This window comes from Euprymna scolopes, chromosome 21, assembly GCF_053919585.1.
Source record: "Euprymna scolopes isolate OS-2025 chromosome 21, ASM5391958v1, whole genome shotgun sequence".
In the NCBI taxonomy this organism is placed as follows: domain Eukaryota; kingdom Metazoa; phylum Mollusca; class Cephalopoda; order Sepiida; family Sepiolidae; genus Euprymna; species Euprymna scolopes.
This window is the reverse complement of record NC_136502.1, coordinates 48,963,621-48,979,827: the sequence shown is the minus strand read 5'-3', so window position 1 is coordinate 48,979,827 and position 16,207 is coordinate 48,963,621.

Genomic DNA, 16,207 nt, shown 5'->3' with positions numbered 1-16,207 from the left:
TGCTTCTGTGTTGAGTGTTTGTTTTTGTTATTTTTCCACCTTTATTTTGCAGAATATTCGTCAGAGTAGATAGGATCTCAGTAATAATTGAAGAATCCTATGAATCGTTGCAACTAGCGAAGTAAGGTTGGTGGTCGAAATTGCTGTATTGTTTCTACCTGTGATTACACCTTCATCGATTTGGTGACTCTGAAACTGAAGTTGCTTGGCGCCGAATTTACACTTCTCTACATTTATATTTCGTCTTCGTAAAAGTTTGTATAAATATTGCTCGTATGTCGCTTCATCTGGGCTTGCTATGAGGACGTCATTTATGTCTGCATATACATGTATGAGTCGCTGAAAAGTTGAAGCAGCGTTTCTCAAGCCAAAAATTATCAGTTTGAACTGGAAGAATTCGTTTTCGTCATATGCTCTCCTGCTAGTGAGACCTGGACAAAAAGCTTTAGTTACATCTGGTTTTGAAAAGACTGTGATACTCTGAAATCTTAATGTCGAATTGTGTATGTGCGATACAGAATTAGCGGTTTGTATGGTTTGTTCATTGATAATCGACACATACACGATGGGAATTCAGGTCTGGTTGAGGAACGAGGTGGAGACGGGAATCGTATAGACTTTCAGAATTGTTCTTATGTGGTGTTGTGTCGAATGTTTTATCATGTCGTCTATGTTAAATATTTCGGTATTGGATCAAGATGTGGACACATTTATTTTATGGTGGATTGCTGAACAGATTCTAGTTGGGCCAAACTGGGTTAGTATTTTTACATTTTCAATAACAAATAAAAGGCCTTTACACATAAATGCAAGTGTTTATATGTGTAAGTCTTTTACACGCTTTCTAATTTTTATGAAGAAAGTAAAACAAGGGTGACGTTTGCTGAGTTTCTTCGAGGTTTCATTTGGAGAGAATGGCTTTAAGACAGAGAGAGAGACTAATGTTATCGTAGCTAGTTCTTAAACTTGACTTAAACTTTACAAAATAAGTGATGCACGCGAATAGAGAAATCGGTAACATTCGATGAGACTGTCAGTTTTCTTCATTATTGTCTTGGTTCGCGCAGCTTCCAAAGGAGAGACTGATCTGAAAACCTCAGTTTTCTCTCTGGTCGAAAACATAATGTAATTCTTCGTCGTCTCTCTTTTTGTTTTTGTTTTGTTTTGGGTTTGACCTCTGCGCCCTGCATCAACTTTTCATCACTTATCTTTCATTCAACACTGGGGGAAAAAACCCTGTTTTAAAGATCTGGGTTATCAGGAACTCGATGTGGCCCTTGTCAAAATTCACACTAGTTAACTTAATCGTCATCAACGTGGCGTTCCTAATACAGCAAATCCCCGAGATACAGCATTAAAAATTAGTAACAAAATACAGTATAGCATATAATACACATGTATATAATCAAAAAACATTATCAATAACACCGTAAAGCGGGGAAACACTATAACCAGGGACCGAAAAACATCGTATTCCACATCCTAACCTAAAAAAAACGTATCCTAGGGCCACCGTATCCTGGGGTTATGCTGTATGTAACAGTATATCTTTTTTAATGCCTGTCATGTCGTCCGAGAGTGCTTGGTTGTACATTTTTTACATACAAACAATAATGCGAAAGAAAATCGGCTCCTATGGTGGACATTTTGACGTTTGCTTTCTCAAGTTTCCAGACGAAGTTTCAGTGGTATCCTAACTGTAGAGTGAGTCTGAAATTTTTAGTCGTTTGCTACTTGCAGCTTGAACGTGGAAGGTAATTGGTTTATGCCCAGATTGTGATGGAATAACACTTATCGTTGCACTAGTATCCATTTTTTTTTTAACCTCCTCTCCGCTCTTATTCCATACCACTACCAAATATTCTAAAAAAAATAATAATTTTCAGACTTATGACCCTTGAAAATGTTAGTCTGAACGAAAAGCGCGTTGGGTATATTTTAACGATCGTTTTTAATCGACTTATTTATTTTATTGATTTGTACATATAACTTGCCCCATTATATATTTTTTTCTTTGCCTCACCCCGTTTTCCATTTTTTAGTTGATTGAATTTACGCGATGGTTCACTTCTTTATAATTATTCTAAAATTTTGCCAATCGAATAAAGATATATATATATATATATATATATATATATATATATATATATATATATATATATATTGCACCCACCAGCATAATAATGTAATTCATAAATTTAAATGTAGTTGCAGTGCTGACTACATGTATCGGGCGTCGTTAAGACTTGATAGTAGAGTCCAACAGCACGTACCGAGCAAAATCAGAAATGAGACTTACCTACCAACAGGCGTTCTTGTTAAGACATTCTAGTCTTCTATAGCTGAACATTTGCTTAAAAACACGACATGTGTCACAAACTTTAGCATTGACTCATTCACTATTCTGAGTCATGCTCATTCGGCCTATCACCTGAAGATCTTGGAGACTATTCACGTTCCCTTGAAAAAGCCTTCTTTGTGCAAGCAGGGAGAATGTCTCTTAGGTTTGAACGTGATCAGTCTCTAGGAGATATCATACGTATCTGCATTTTAAACATATAGTGTATCCCGTTTTTTTTTCTAATAAACTATATCGCTATCTTTTCAACGCATCGTCTTTCATTTTATTTTAAATGTATTCTCTCCTATTTAACTCGATTATATTAATAAACAAAAGGAAATCTCTCGATTCAGCTTATGAAAAGTGAGGACGAAACCGGTCAGCTGGCCTCCCACATTAATTTTTTTTTATTTCCTACTTTTAATCATGAACATCAAAATGGGTCTTCCTGTCATGATTGCAGTAATGAAATTTTGTAGCCTGCATAAAATTATATATATATATATATATATATATATATATATATATATATATATATATATATATATATTGTCCACACACTGTCGAAGGCGTTCACGAAAGTTGTCTATAACTCGGTGGGTCATTTCATGTGGAATGGCAGTAATTTCTTGACGAATTGCATCTCTAAGTGATTCAATAGTTTGAAGGCGATTTATGTATACCTTTAACTTGAGATATCTCCAGAGAAAAAAGTCGCACGGATTTAAATCGGATGAACGGACTGGTCAACTAATGTCACCACACAATGAGATCAAATGACCATCGCACATCTCCCATAAAATCCCCATCGAAGTGTGGGCTGTTGCTCCGTCTTGTTGAAACCAAACAATTGTCCATATCATGGAACATTTTCAATTTTGGTCTGAGACAAAATCTTTAGCATCTCACAATATCGATCAGATTTCAGTCACTGTGACGTTGTCTTCTTCGAAGGAGTACGTGCCCCATATACCGAATTCTGCCACAGCACACGGTATAGTCACCTGAGGATAATGCAAAGGGTGTTCATGCAACTCACGAGGGTTGTTCTCGGCCCAGTATGTTAAGTTTTGCTTATTCATGACACCACACAGGTGAAAACGTACTGAACAACTGCTGCATGGTGGGGGGGGGGCATGTTGTTGAATTTTTAAACATAATTTACTAATATATATATATATATATATATATATATATATATACTTATTTTACTCACATAAAATTAATATACGAAAGTATAGATTTATGCGTAAACTTTAAGTATTTACTTCAAAGGTGCTCAATACGTAGGTAGAGCTAGTTAGTAATTTATAAAATATATATGGCGACTAAGCTACATTGAATATTCCGCGTTTCATCCACTCTAGGACTCTTCAGGCTTATGCGCATAAGCCTGAAGAGTCCTAGAGTGGATAAAACGCGGAATATTCAGTGTAGCTTAGTCGCCATATATATATATATATATATATATATATATATAAATTCACATTCCTGTCTGTTTGTTTTGTTCACAAGTTGATTAATATATACAAAAATCCATTACTTTATCATATCATTCATTCCTATATATACTATGATTATTGCAAAATATAAGATTAAAGAGGTGACGTCATTTGTATATTACATTAAGGAAAATCGACTTTATTAAATAGCGGTGTATTAGTTATTGTTTATAATGAGAGAATTATTTTAAGTGTTCTATTTAAGTTTATTATTTAAATTTGATTTATATTGGTAACATTTTTAATTTAATTTATTTTACCGACATCGATTTTCTTTTATGAATCGGTTTGAGTTAGTTCCCCCCTTTTTTTTTTTTTTTTCTTTTTCGGCGGATATTAAAACTAAAAACTTTTAAGCATTATTTTTGTAATTAGTTTAAATAAAATAATTTCCGTGATTTCGCAATTAACGTTGTGGTCCATTGAATTTTTATTTTAAAATAAACAAACAATCCAATTCAACTACAATTCTTTATTTAAAACAAAAAAAAAAAAAACTTTAATTTACGTTTATTTTTTACCATTTTTTCTTCACATTTTTTTGACATCGTAACTAATTTTTTTTTTCTTTTAATAACGCAATAAGTCATAACTCATCATTTTTATAACATAAACATTCGGTTAACGCAAATTCTACTTTGGTATTTTTGAAACTGAATTATTTACAGTTTGTTGTTTTCGTTGCAACAGATCGTAAAGACAAATCTTTCTAGACTGAGATAGCATCAAAAGAAATTCGCTTAAACTGGAATATAGTCATAAAAAGGTGCTCAATATCCGGAGAATAGCTTTTACCTCTGCTGAAATATCTACTGGAGAGTTTGTCACATACTTTTTTTTTTTTTTGAGGAGGGGGTACATTTTCGTGTTTTCATTCGTTCTTTTATTTTTTGAAATTTTTGTTGGGGTAACGATGGAGTTGACATATAATAATGAAAAACTACTCAATATCCTTAGTATAGCAAGTGTGGCCAAACCGATCTTCATGTCGACCCTGGCAACGTCGGGTATCCATGCTAGTATATATATATATCCGCTTTCGGGGTTGAACATAGGGCTGCTCGTAACTCCTGGTAAAATGTAATGGTGTCTTTTTCGTCCCTGCAGAGCGTGGGAGCGTAGATGGAATATACGCTACCGAAACGATTTCTCCCTATGGGTGCTCTAAGGTACATAATCCTATCAGACAGCGCGCATGGCTGTTCTAATCCTTTAACTAGTTCGGTTCGGATGGCAAACCCCACCCCACCGACCCTCCTTTCCCCCTCCGGTTTTCCCTTCCAGAAGAAAGTGTATCCACCTCCCACTTCGGTTAGCTGATCTTCACCACTCAGGCGGGTTTCCGCCAGAGCAGCGATATCAATCCTATACCGCTTAAGTTCCTTCGCGACGATAGCCGTTCGTCGCTCAGGGTTAGAAGAAAAAATATCGTGGTCAATAAGTGTTCGGACGTTCCAGGTCGATATCATGAGTCTTTGTTTGTTCTTTTGGGTATTTTTCCTGCTTTAAGGAACAGCCGCCAACCGCAGTAAGCTGGCCAGCTCGGAGATGAACAGGCAATTTTTGGGTCACCTTTTCTAGACCCCTCCCTATAGAGAGGGTGAGCAGTGCTGTCCTCAAAAGGGCTGCTCAGACACTCAAGACCTCGCCGAGGCAAGCTGCTGTTCATTCAACTAAACAACGACGTTAGATGGGTCGAGAGTCGCACACGTGTGGAGTCATGACTGTCCACTTCCAGCTTGTTAGGCCTGTTGACGTCGCCATTTGTCAATCGCCATGTGACTTTGTAGAGGGTTGTCTGTACAGAAGATTACCGTGTTTTACGCTTGTACGACACGTAGAACACGCTCTTTCTCCACTAAGCCAATAACCAGTGACAGGCTAAGCAAGATGACTGATTGGCGGAGTGGAGTGCAGGTTTACTTTCAGAGTGTCCTTCTCCTAGACAGATGGCCTAACAAGATCTACGGGTCCATCTCTCCGGGTGGGCTTAACCAGCGCCTGGGCACCAAGCCAGGGATTTCTACGGCCCCGCACGGCAAATTTTTTTTTTTTTTTTTTTTTTTTCTGAACCCACTTTGGGCTTCGGGCAGTACTGAGGGGCAAATATATTCATTTATTCTGTTTAGTAGGAGTCTGGCAAATACCTTACCGACTACCCCCAACAGACTTATACCCCTGTAGTTCCCACATAGGACTTTTTGTCCTTTTCCCTTATACAGTGGGATTAGTATCGCGTCGATCCAATCTTGGGGTACAGGAGACCCAGACCAGACCTTGGATATCAATCGGTGTACTTCAGCTGTAATTTGATTGCCCCCATATCGGAGAATCTCGACAGGAATGCCGTCCAGCCCCGGCGACTTTCCCGTATTTATCTCGCTAATAGCTTTGCTGATATCATGTTGAGTCGGGTGAGCCAGCATCTTTTGTCTGATTTCCTGCTGTGGCAGATTCCTGATGACTTCCTCATCAATAGTTGAGGGGTTGTCGAACAGATCTCTGAAGTGTTCTGTCCAGCGCTGCATGATTTTGTCCGGGCTCCTATTTAGCGACGCCCCATTCTTTGATCTGAGGGACACCATCACTGAGGATTGAGGCCCAAATACCTGTCTGATAAGGTGGTACATAGTTTTTGCATCTTTGCTATCAAACGCCAGTTGCACCTGGTTGGATATATTCTTCCACCATTTATTCTTCATGCTTCGTATGTTGCGTTGTAGCGATGCTTTCGCTTCCTTGAACTCCTGCTTTAGTCTCGGCCGGTCCCTTTTGGGCGCTCCGAGCATTTTCTGGAGTGCGTTATTTTTTTGCTCTATAAGTTCATTGATTATGGCATCATTTTCGTCGAACCAGTCTTGATTCTTTTGTTTCACGACACCTAGTACTTCACAGCTGACACTGTGTACGGTCGACTTAAATTTCTCCCATGAACCATCGTAGTCCGCACTTCCGAGAGCGACTTGTAGTTCTTTCTGCACGACCTTGGACTTTAGCTTACCTGTGGCTAGTCTTTTGGGTGGCTGCGCACCTTGTGACCGGAATCTCCTCCTAATGTGGAGTTTCAGCTTGGCTCTAACAAGCATGTGATCCGTTCCACAGTCCGCATCCCTCATCACGCGAACCTTGCAGACATCCTGAATGTCTCTTCTTCTGGTGATAACATAGTCCAGGATATGACCGTGTCCAGAGCGAGGATGAAACCATGTCGCTTTATGGGCGGCCTTTTGCTGTGAGAACGTATTGCATATCACCAGCTCAAATTCAGAGCAAAGCTGTAAGAGATGAAGTCCATTCCTATTCGTCTTACCCGTACCATATTTTCCCAACGGTGACCAAATCTCATGGTCATTTCCCACTCTAGCATTGAAATCCCCCAGCAATATTATTTTATCCGCTTCCGTTGATGACTTTGTATATCTTGGCAGTACTATATCGAGCGACGGAACCCTCGATAAGGAAATCTTAGGAAGGATCAATAAGGCAAGTAAGGCCTTTGGTAATCTCGAAAAACGAGTGTGGGCAGACAGAGCCCTGACCTTCAAAACAAAGATAAAGGTATACGAGACTTGTGTACTACATGTCCTCCTATATGCCTCGGAAACATGGACGACATATCGCTGTCATATCAAGGCTCTGGAAAGATTCCACCAGACATGCCTACGCAGGATATTTAATGTCACCAAACAAGCTCTCTTGTCTGATGAAGAGGTGCTCAAGAAGGCGAGCACATTCAGCATAGAGGCTCGAGTCTTTCGAAACCAGACTCGATGGGCGGGTCACGTAGTGAGAATGGAGGATTATAGGATACCTAAGCAATTGTTCTATGGGGATCTTGAATGTGGCAAACGACCCAATCACAACCTCGGAAAAGGTACAAAGATGTAGTTAAGGGAAACCTGCGGGCACTTGGCATAGAAATAACAAGGTGGGAAGAGATAGCTGAAGACCGGGAAAGTTGGAGGCGCTACGTCTACGCGGGATGTGAGAATTTTGAGGTTTTGAGAGTTGAGCACGCTACTATAAAGCGAGCCTTACGAAAGCGAGAGGATACGGAGGACTTTGATCTCGACCCCGCGTACTGGTGCGGGATATGCGGTAGGGTGTGCCTGTCAAAGGCGGGCCTCAAGAGTCATGGAACTACGCACGCGGGACATGAACTGGGAGCACGGGAGGGAGGGGGGCGGTCACCAACAAGGTTATCCTGCAGAATATGCGGCAAACTGTGCAGGCCGGGTGGGGCTATGTGGAATCATATGCGGACTCACTCACACGCCATCGTATCGTGAGGGTTGGCCGTCTTCTGTAAAGAAGTGGCAGTCACCATATATATATATATATATATATATATATATATATATATATATATGTATATATATATATATATATATATCGGAAAATTTGTGCCTATTTATTGATGCCAAAAATGATTCTTTCATATATATTTTTTTTATTTGATGTTGGTTTAAGAAAAACCATCCACTGCTGGTATTAATATAATAAATATTTATTGATTTAAATTTCCAATAAAACTAAAATCTCTAGACATCCGCTCTCATTTGTTTTTTTTTGGGGGGGGGTTACGTTTAGAAAATATATGCACATTTAAGATGCGTTTTTACGATAATCGAGACAAAAAAAACCTTTTATAGTTAAATATTTAAAATGCACAAAAAAATCGAAATCGGAATCGGTAATTGTATCGGAATCGAGAATTTAGTATGGAATCAGTAATTGTATCGGAATCAGGAAAAATATTGTGAGTCGTCCCATCAGTGATATATTTATAATCATCTGCTGTGCGATTTAGCTGTTAAGTTATCCAAAAGTGGGCGTGGTTCTATGTGGGATACACTAATCGTTTCATGCGCAATATCTTCTCTGTCTCATTTGGGATTATTTTTTGTAAAGCATGAATTAACGAAGTAGACAAGCTACACAGGCGTGACTTTCAACAGAACTATATCAGCCTTTCAAATTACGGTCGAATTGACACGGGAATGATATTGACATATATATATATATATATATATATATATATATATATATATATCAATGAAAGCAAAGGGGTGTAGTGTTTACCTGATGTACGCAATGGTAAACTTCAAACTAATATAAATAACAGTATTTATATATAAAAATTTAATCCCAACCGAATTAAAAAAGCTCAATACACAATAGAGAGTAGAGCTTATTATAAGAGAAAGAAAATTAAAACTGTAAGTTGAACTTTACAATCAAAATTTATTGTTCGACTGAATACTCCAAAAAGCGATTTGCAAAGTCCTTATTCCGTGGAGTTTCAAAGAATACGATATATAATTTTCTGATTTCTTTATGTCCTCTAATGAGAAGAATGACAAGAATAGCATTCTTTGAAACTCCGCGGAATAAGGACTTTCTAAATTGTTTTTTTGGAGTATTTAGTCAAACAATAAATTTTGATCGTAAAGTTCAACTTACAGTTTTAATTTTCTTTCTCTTATATATATATATATATATATATATATATATATATATATATATATATATATATATATATATATATCAGGCCGCTCGGCGTTGCTCGGTTGTAAAATAGGCATAAATATCATATTTTAATTCATGCAGATGTTTTGTTTTTTGTTGGGGGGTCACACAGTGGTCACCACTTATCAAGGCCCGGAAGCCACTCAGGGATAAGGGTTATTGCAAGTACATTATGAAGTGTTTACTTAAGGGGGCGGTTCATTCGGAATTTGTTAACGTTGGACTTGAACACATCCAAGTTGTAGTCAGATGGGAAGCAGGCAGATGGAACAGAGTTCCACAGGCGCGCAGTTCTAAGAAATAAGCTTTGTTCATGGAATCCATGTTTTGATTTAGGCACAGATAAAGAGTGGGTGAAAATTTTCACAGTGGATTCGGCTAGACGGGTGTTTTTCGTGAAAGATTGGCGAGGGGGGACCAGAGATTGGAGTTCAGACGAGCATCTGCCATGGAAATAACGATAAAACAAGGATAGGCTCGCAACGTCTCTTCTGTGCGAGAGAGGTTGCAGGGTAGAGAAAAGGGCATCCCCCACTAAGCCACGAAGTCTATTTTGTACTCTGTCAAGGCAGGATAGGCTGTTTTTAGCAGCTCCTGCCCAGATATGGCAGCAGTATTCCATCCTTGGACGTACTTGGCTTTTATATAGATAGAGAATTGCATCAGTAGTGAGATATCTTCTGGAGCGGTAGAAGGATTCCACCATCTTTCCAGTGACCTTGGCAACAGACTTGATGTACGTGTACCATTTCAGATCAGGAGATGTCTAAAATATTTATTATAGAGCCAATTGCCTACTGATTATTATCTAATATATAGTAATGATTTCAAAAGTTATATATAAAAAAAATATGACTTAGGTACCATCCGCTAGAATCGGATCCAGAACGCTTAGAACTTCAGTCTTAGTCTGTGTTTATTTATCTTGCGTCGTCGCCGTCTGCGCTATCGACAGACGGATACGAAAAGTTAAAAGTTAAGCGACTTTGCGCTATGAATTTTCAATTCTGCGCATATGCGCAAAAGTAAGAGCAGTAGTAATGTTTCAATCGACTTACGCTGCCAAGGTCAACTGTTTTGCTTCCAATTATGTCTCCTTAGCAGTAATTTTTGCCGACTAAAAACTAAATCAAAAGTGTTCCACTTCTCCAAATACTCTATATATAAAATTTCGACAGATCAAATATTCAGAAAGAGATTCGTCTTTCAAAAAGAATATGCAAATTAGAATAAAGACTATGCAAATTAGTTAAATTTCATGTAATCCCTCGCATATCCATTACTGAGTATATTAACAAGTTTGTTTTCTTAAATACTAAATAGAACAATAGGCTTCTAATATCAATGTCAGAGAAAGGCAAAAAAACTCAACTTTATACATACATATATATATATATATAAGTAGATTGTAGTTTGCTTGAAGCATTGTTGAAGAAAATTATAAGGTAAAATTAAAAGCCAAGAACAATGCGAGATTTTTGCTATAGAGTAAAATTAAATGAAAACAAAAGAAATAAATTTCTTTTTTTTTCTTTTTCACACAAATTTTAACTCTAAACAACAGTAATTTTTTTTCCTGTTGTTTTCAATGGTGTTATAAATCTCAATATATTTCAGACCTATTAGTCCTTTTTCAAGAGAAGACAGCGGAAGAGTGTTCAAAATTGGAAAAGCAGCTACAGAGTTTGCCACGTGATACCGCAAATATAGAACAAAAAATGACGTTAAGACAACGTTAAAATAAATCAGTTGGTGTTTAAAATACTTGTTGCGTTTGTGAATCAAAAAGAAAAAACGCAACACCCGACCCTTCTCTAACAATTGTTTTCTAAAACTACCCTTCCTCAGTGAGAAAATCTCATCTTCAATCCGAAAAGCCATCCGCAGCGAGGGACTCAACATTCAACTCATCCACACTGGATCTACTTTAAGACAACAGCTCAACCGAAAACATCAATCGCATACACCTTCCCCTTGTTCACTCTCTAATTTCCCAATATCACACACAGGTTTATGCTTTAGGAACCACGTTGTTTACGACCTACAATGCGCTAAATGCAGTGCATCTTACATTGGAAGCACTACCAGATTGCTTCACCACCGCATTAAAGAGCATTTAAACACTACTGCTTCGTCGTTCTATAAACATATTCGCACTTGCATTAATTCAGAACCGGATTTTCACATCAACATTCTTGCTTCTTCAAGAAACGTAGGTCAACTTCGTATTCTCGAATCTTTAATTATTTCAAAAAATACTCCCACACTAAACAATAGACTGGAATTGAGCTCCGCTTTTATAATATAAGTTTAAAACATAAGAAAAACAATAATTAAAATAATAATAAAAAAAAATTATTGTTTTAAAATAATTAAAAGATTAATAAAATCTCACAGAGTTCCCTCCCTTCAACCCTTGATTGAATAGTCATCTCCCTTGATTCACAAACGCAACAAGTATTTTAAACACCAACTGATTTATTTTAACGTTGTCTTAACGTCATTTTTTGTTCTATATTTGCGGTATCACGTGGCAAACTCTGTAGCTGCTTTTCCAATTTTGAACACTCTTCCGCTGTCTTCTCTTGAAAAAGGACTAATAGGTCTGAAATATATTGAGATTTATAACACCATTGAAAACAACAGGAAAAAAAATTTACTGTTGTTTAGAGTTAAAATTTGTGTGAAAAAGAAAAAAAAACAACAAAAAAAAAAAGAAATTTATTTCTTTTGTTTTCATTTAATTTTACTCTATATAAAAAAAATCTCGCATTGTTCTTGGCTTTTAATTTTACCTTATAATATATATATATATATATATATATATATATATTTATATATATATATATATATATATATATATATATATTCCAGAATTGAAGCGCTTGAGTTGAGTTTTTGCCTTCCTCTGACATTGAAATTAAAAGCCTATTGAATTTGAATTTTAGAGGAGAGAAAATATACTTTGCCATGACATTTTTTAATTTTTAAATCTTTTTGCCTGGTGAGATCAAATATTATTAAAACGGTCTGCACATCGTAGCAAGATGTGACTGTATTTACATAAAGAATAATATATATATATATATATATATACATGTGTGTGTGTGTGTGTCAAATAGTTGAATTCCTTTTTTGTAATTGTGAATTCTCTAGTGATAATTAGTCTGTGATGTGTTGAACTTAGTATTCATAGGAATTTAAACTGTATTGTTTTTATTTCTTAAATACTCAAAGATTTTTTTAGACTATATATATATATATATATGTGTGTGTGTGTGTGTGTATGTGTGTGTGTGTGTGTCTGTGTCTGTGTGTGTCTGTGTGTGTGTGAAAAATTCTGAGATGTTGTTCACCTTACCGTTTATTTCTTTCATCACATTAAAATGTTCAGTTCTTGACAGCACGTTTCGTAGCGCAGAAACAATCATATAATTATTATGTAACTTTTTAAATATTTTCCGTTCTAACTTATCAAAAAAATAAGAACTCATTAAATTTTAAAAGAAAAGAAGAAAAGATTTTGGCCATAAATATTTAAATCCGAAAAAATTATTATGTTTTATGATCTTTACGCCATATTTATCAAAAAGATAAAATAATAGTAGTGTATCGGGAAGAAGCTTCACATACCTCCCCGCAGTAACTTAGTCCAAAATACATTGTAGTCAATACTAGACTACCCGTGACCCGTTGGGTCAGTATGTTATATTAGCTATGGAATTCATGTATGAGCGTGACACTTGTGACGTAAAGAAAATATGTTGTTTTTTTTTTTTGACATAACAGAAATATTTCTATGAAAGTATATTAAAAGGAAAAATCACGGATGGATCACTCAAACATGAAAATAAAAATCCTGCCTAGTTGTGTAAAGTTACCAATTTTTCCGAATAATCGCTCAAAAATCGAAATTGAACATGATTTTCCTACGAATCAAACGCCGACGAAAGTCATTTTAGCAGCAAAAACGCACGTGAAGAATTAAAAACCCATATTGGAATCCTTCAACCAAGTTATAGAAATTTTAAATATAAAAAAATAATTAATAAAACCTGAAGCAAAAGAATAAAACCTAAATGAATAAAATAAAATAAAACTAATAATGAAACAGATTAGTAAATATGTCAACAAATTCACCGTTCTCACACAACTATTTTGTATCTAGAAATGTAAACACAAAATAAAAAAGAAGGAAGGAAGGAAGGAAAAGGGACGGATAGAGAGTAGTAGTAGTAGTAGTAGTAGTAGTAGTAGTAGTCTTGGCTTTACTACAATTGTTCTTATGTTTGTCAACGGGTTAAAGTTGTTTAGTTGTAAGAAAATAGCGACAGTATAGTTGTAATAAAGAATAGTTGCAAAACACCCTCTTTTTCCCATGTTAAATAATAATTTCGAAATAATAACGTTAATATTTCAGTGCGCTGATCAAAATCTGCAAAAGAAGCGATTTGTGTTTATTTGTTTACGTTTTTATGGGTTAATGTTTATGCGCAACCGGATGCCGTAAACCGGAAAGTGGGTTACATCACTCGTTACCAGGTCATTTGAGTTTTATAATTATATAGATTGCACTGTAGAGAATATACTGCTGATTTTATAGGTTGGGCTTTTCTGCATGTACAGTGATGAATCTCCTCAAATGCACTTGCGATGTTAGGTTGCATAAAATTGTTAACTTTAGTCAAAATCGGATTTATTTCTTTAATCGGATTTTTTCGATTATCGATTTTCGATAATTATCAGACGATTTCCGATACAAAACATACTCAAGAACACTCCCAGAATAATCAAGTACCTTCGTATGAAACTTCCAAAAAATCGTCTCAGCGGTTTCAGAATCCATAGAGAACGAACTCACACGCACACATAAAGTGCCTTTCATATGATAGTTTATATATATATATATATATATATATATATATATATATATATAGAGAGAGAGAGAGAGAGAGAGAGAGAGAGAGAGGAGACAGACAGACAGACAGACAGACAGACAGAGGGGGGAGAAGGAACAAACTAAGTTATGTGTTTATCAACGTTTGTTTAGAATTCAAATACCTCACGAATACTTTCAAAACTTTGCAATATCACACATACGTTCTCTATATATCTATAAAAGTGACATTTTCTCTGTGTGTTTGTGTGTGCACATTTCTCTACCAAACTACTCTGTCAATTTTCAGTCTACAGGCTCGAAATTTGACTAAAGAGGTATTGAGTTTGGGAAAATGTATTTAATTGGTTTTGGGCCAAAAATTTGTGGGTCAAGGGGTAAAAGTTCAATGATTTGAGCTTTGAAAATTCTACCAAACTCCTCCGCCAATTTTGGGTCTAAACACTAGAAATTTTAGATGTAGGTTCCTTGGACATGGAAAACACTTTTAACTCGATTTGAGCCCAAATCAATACATGTTAAGAGGTCAAAATTGGGGTCAAAGTTTTAAAAATATTGACCTCTCAGCCTATTTTTGGTTTAACATTTTAATTGTTATATAAAGTGTATTCAAACATAAAACAAGCTTTTTAATCGGTTTTTGACCGAAATTTTGGTGCCAAAGGGTCAAAGTTCAAAAGATTTGACCTTTGCTGTCTCTAGCAAACTATTCAGCCAATTTTGAGTCTAAACATTTAAAATTTTACATAAAGGGTTTTCAGACATGCAGCAAGCTTTCTAATCAATTTTGGGGCGAAACTTTGGCTGCCAAGAGGTCAAATTTGAAAGAGTTGACCTTTACAGACTCTACCAAACTCCTCTGGGTCTAAACACTTGAAATTTTAGATGTAGGTTGCCTTTAATATATATAAAAAAACTGTATTAAAAATAAAACGCATATATATATATATATATATATATATATATATATATAAAACTATATATATATATATATATATATATATATATATATATATATATATATATATATATATATATATATATATGCACATAAAGTTATAAACAGTACAAAGGTTCGGAGCAAAACCGGGTTGAGCTGCTAGTATTAAACGCAAAGAAAAAGCCACACAAATATTTTCCTGGATAAATACGCACAAATCAGACACTTCTCTCATAAACAGACTTTTTTACCTACACACACCAATCTCTACTATTATATAAAAGTGACTTTGTGAGGGGGGCGTGAGAGAGAGGGAGAGAGAGGGGAGAGAGAGAAAGGGGGAGAGAGTTCCTTTCTTATAGGTTCCAAAACGACTAAGTTTATCCTTGCAAAACAGTCTGAACGGTGACTAATTCGACAATGAATTTTGAAAATGAATAAATCACTAATGTTACATTTAACGGTATGACGCAGGAATTAAAAGTGTTCGTGTTGAACAAAAGTGCAGGAAATCATTTTAGAAAAGATTGGACGCAATAATTCAACTTGTTGGATTTGTCTACAAATACTTTTGTCAAAAAGTGGAAACTCTAGAGACGGAAGGAAAATCTCAAGTCAGAATTTAAAATTACTCCGAAGTTTTCTTAGCCGGTCTGGAGAAATGCACAAAAATGTCAGACAGATTCGAACTCCAAGATAATATGCAAACAGTATTCAAGAAAAAAAAAAAAAGAAGAAAAAGAAATTGGAGAAAATTAATGAGGAGCTTGAAAGAGTTGTGAAAACCGGAATTCTGTCAAAAGTTGAATTCAGTCAATGCGCAACATCTACCGTTCATGTCAAAAGGAAGTCAAAAGAAATCCTCGTTTCCGATGACTTCAGCGCGGGTTTGAACGCACTACTAAATTATTACAATCACCCACTTCCTAATCTGAAGCTTTTACTAAGCTAAAGTGTATTTGAATGACGTATATCTTCAAATTCCAATGGAGAAAAAT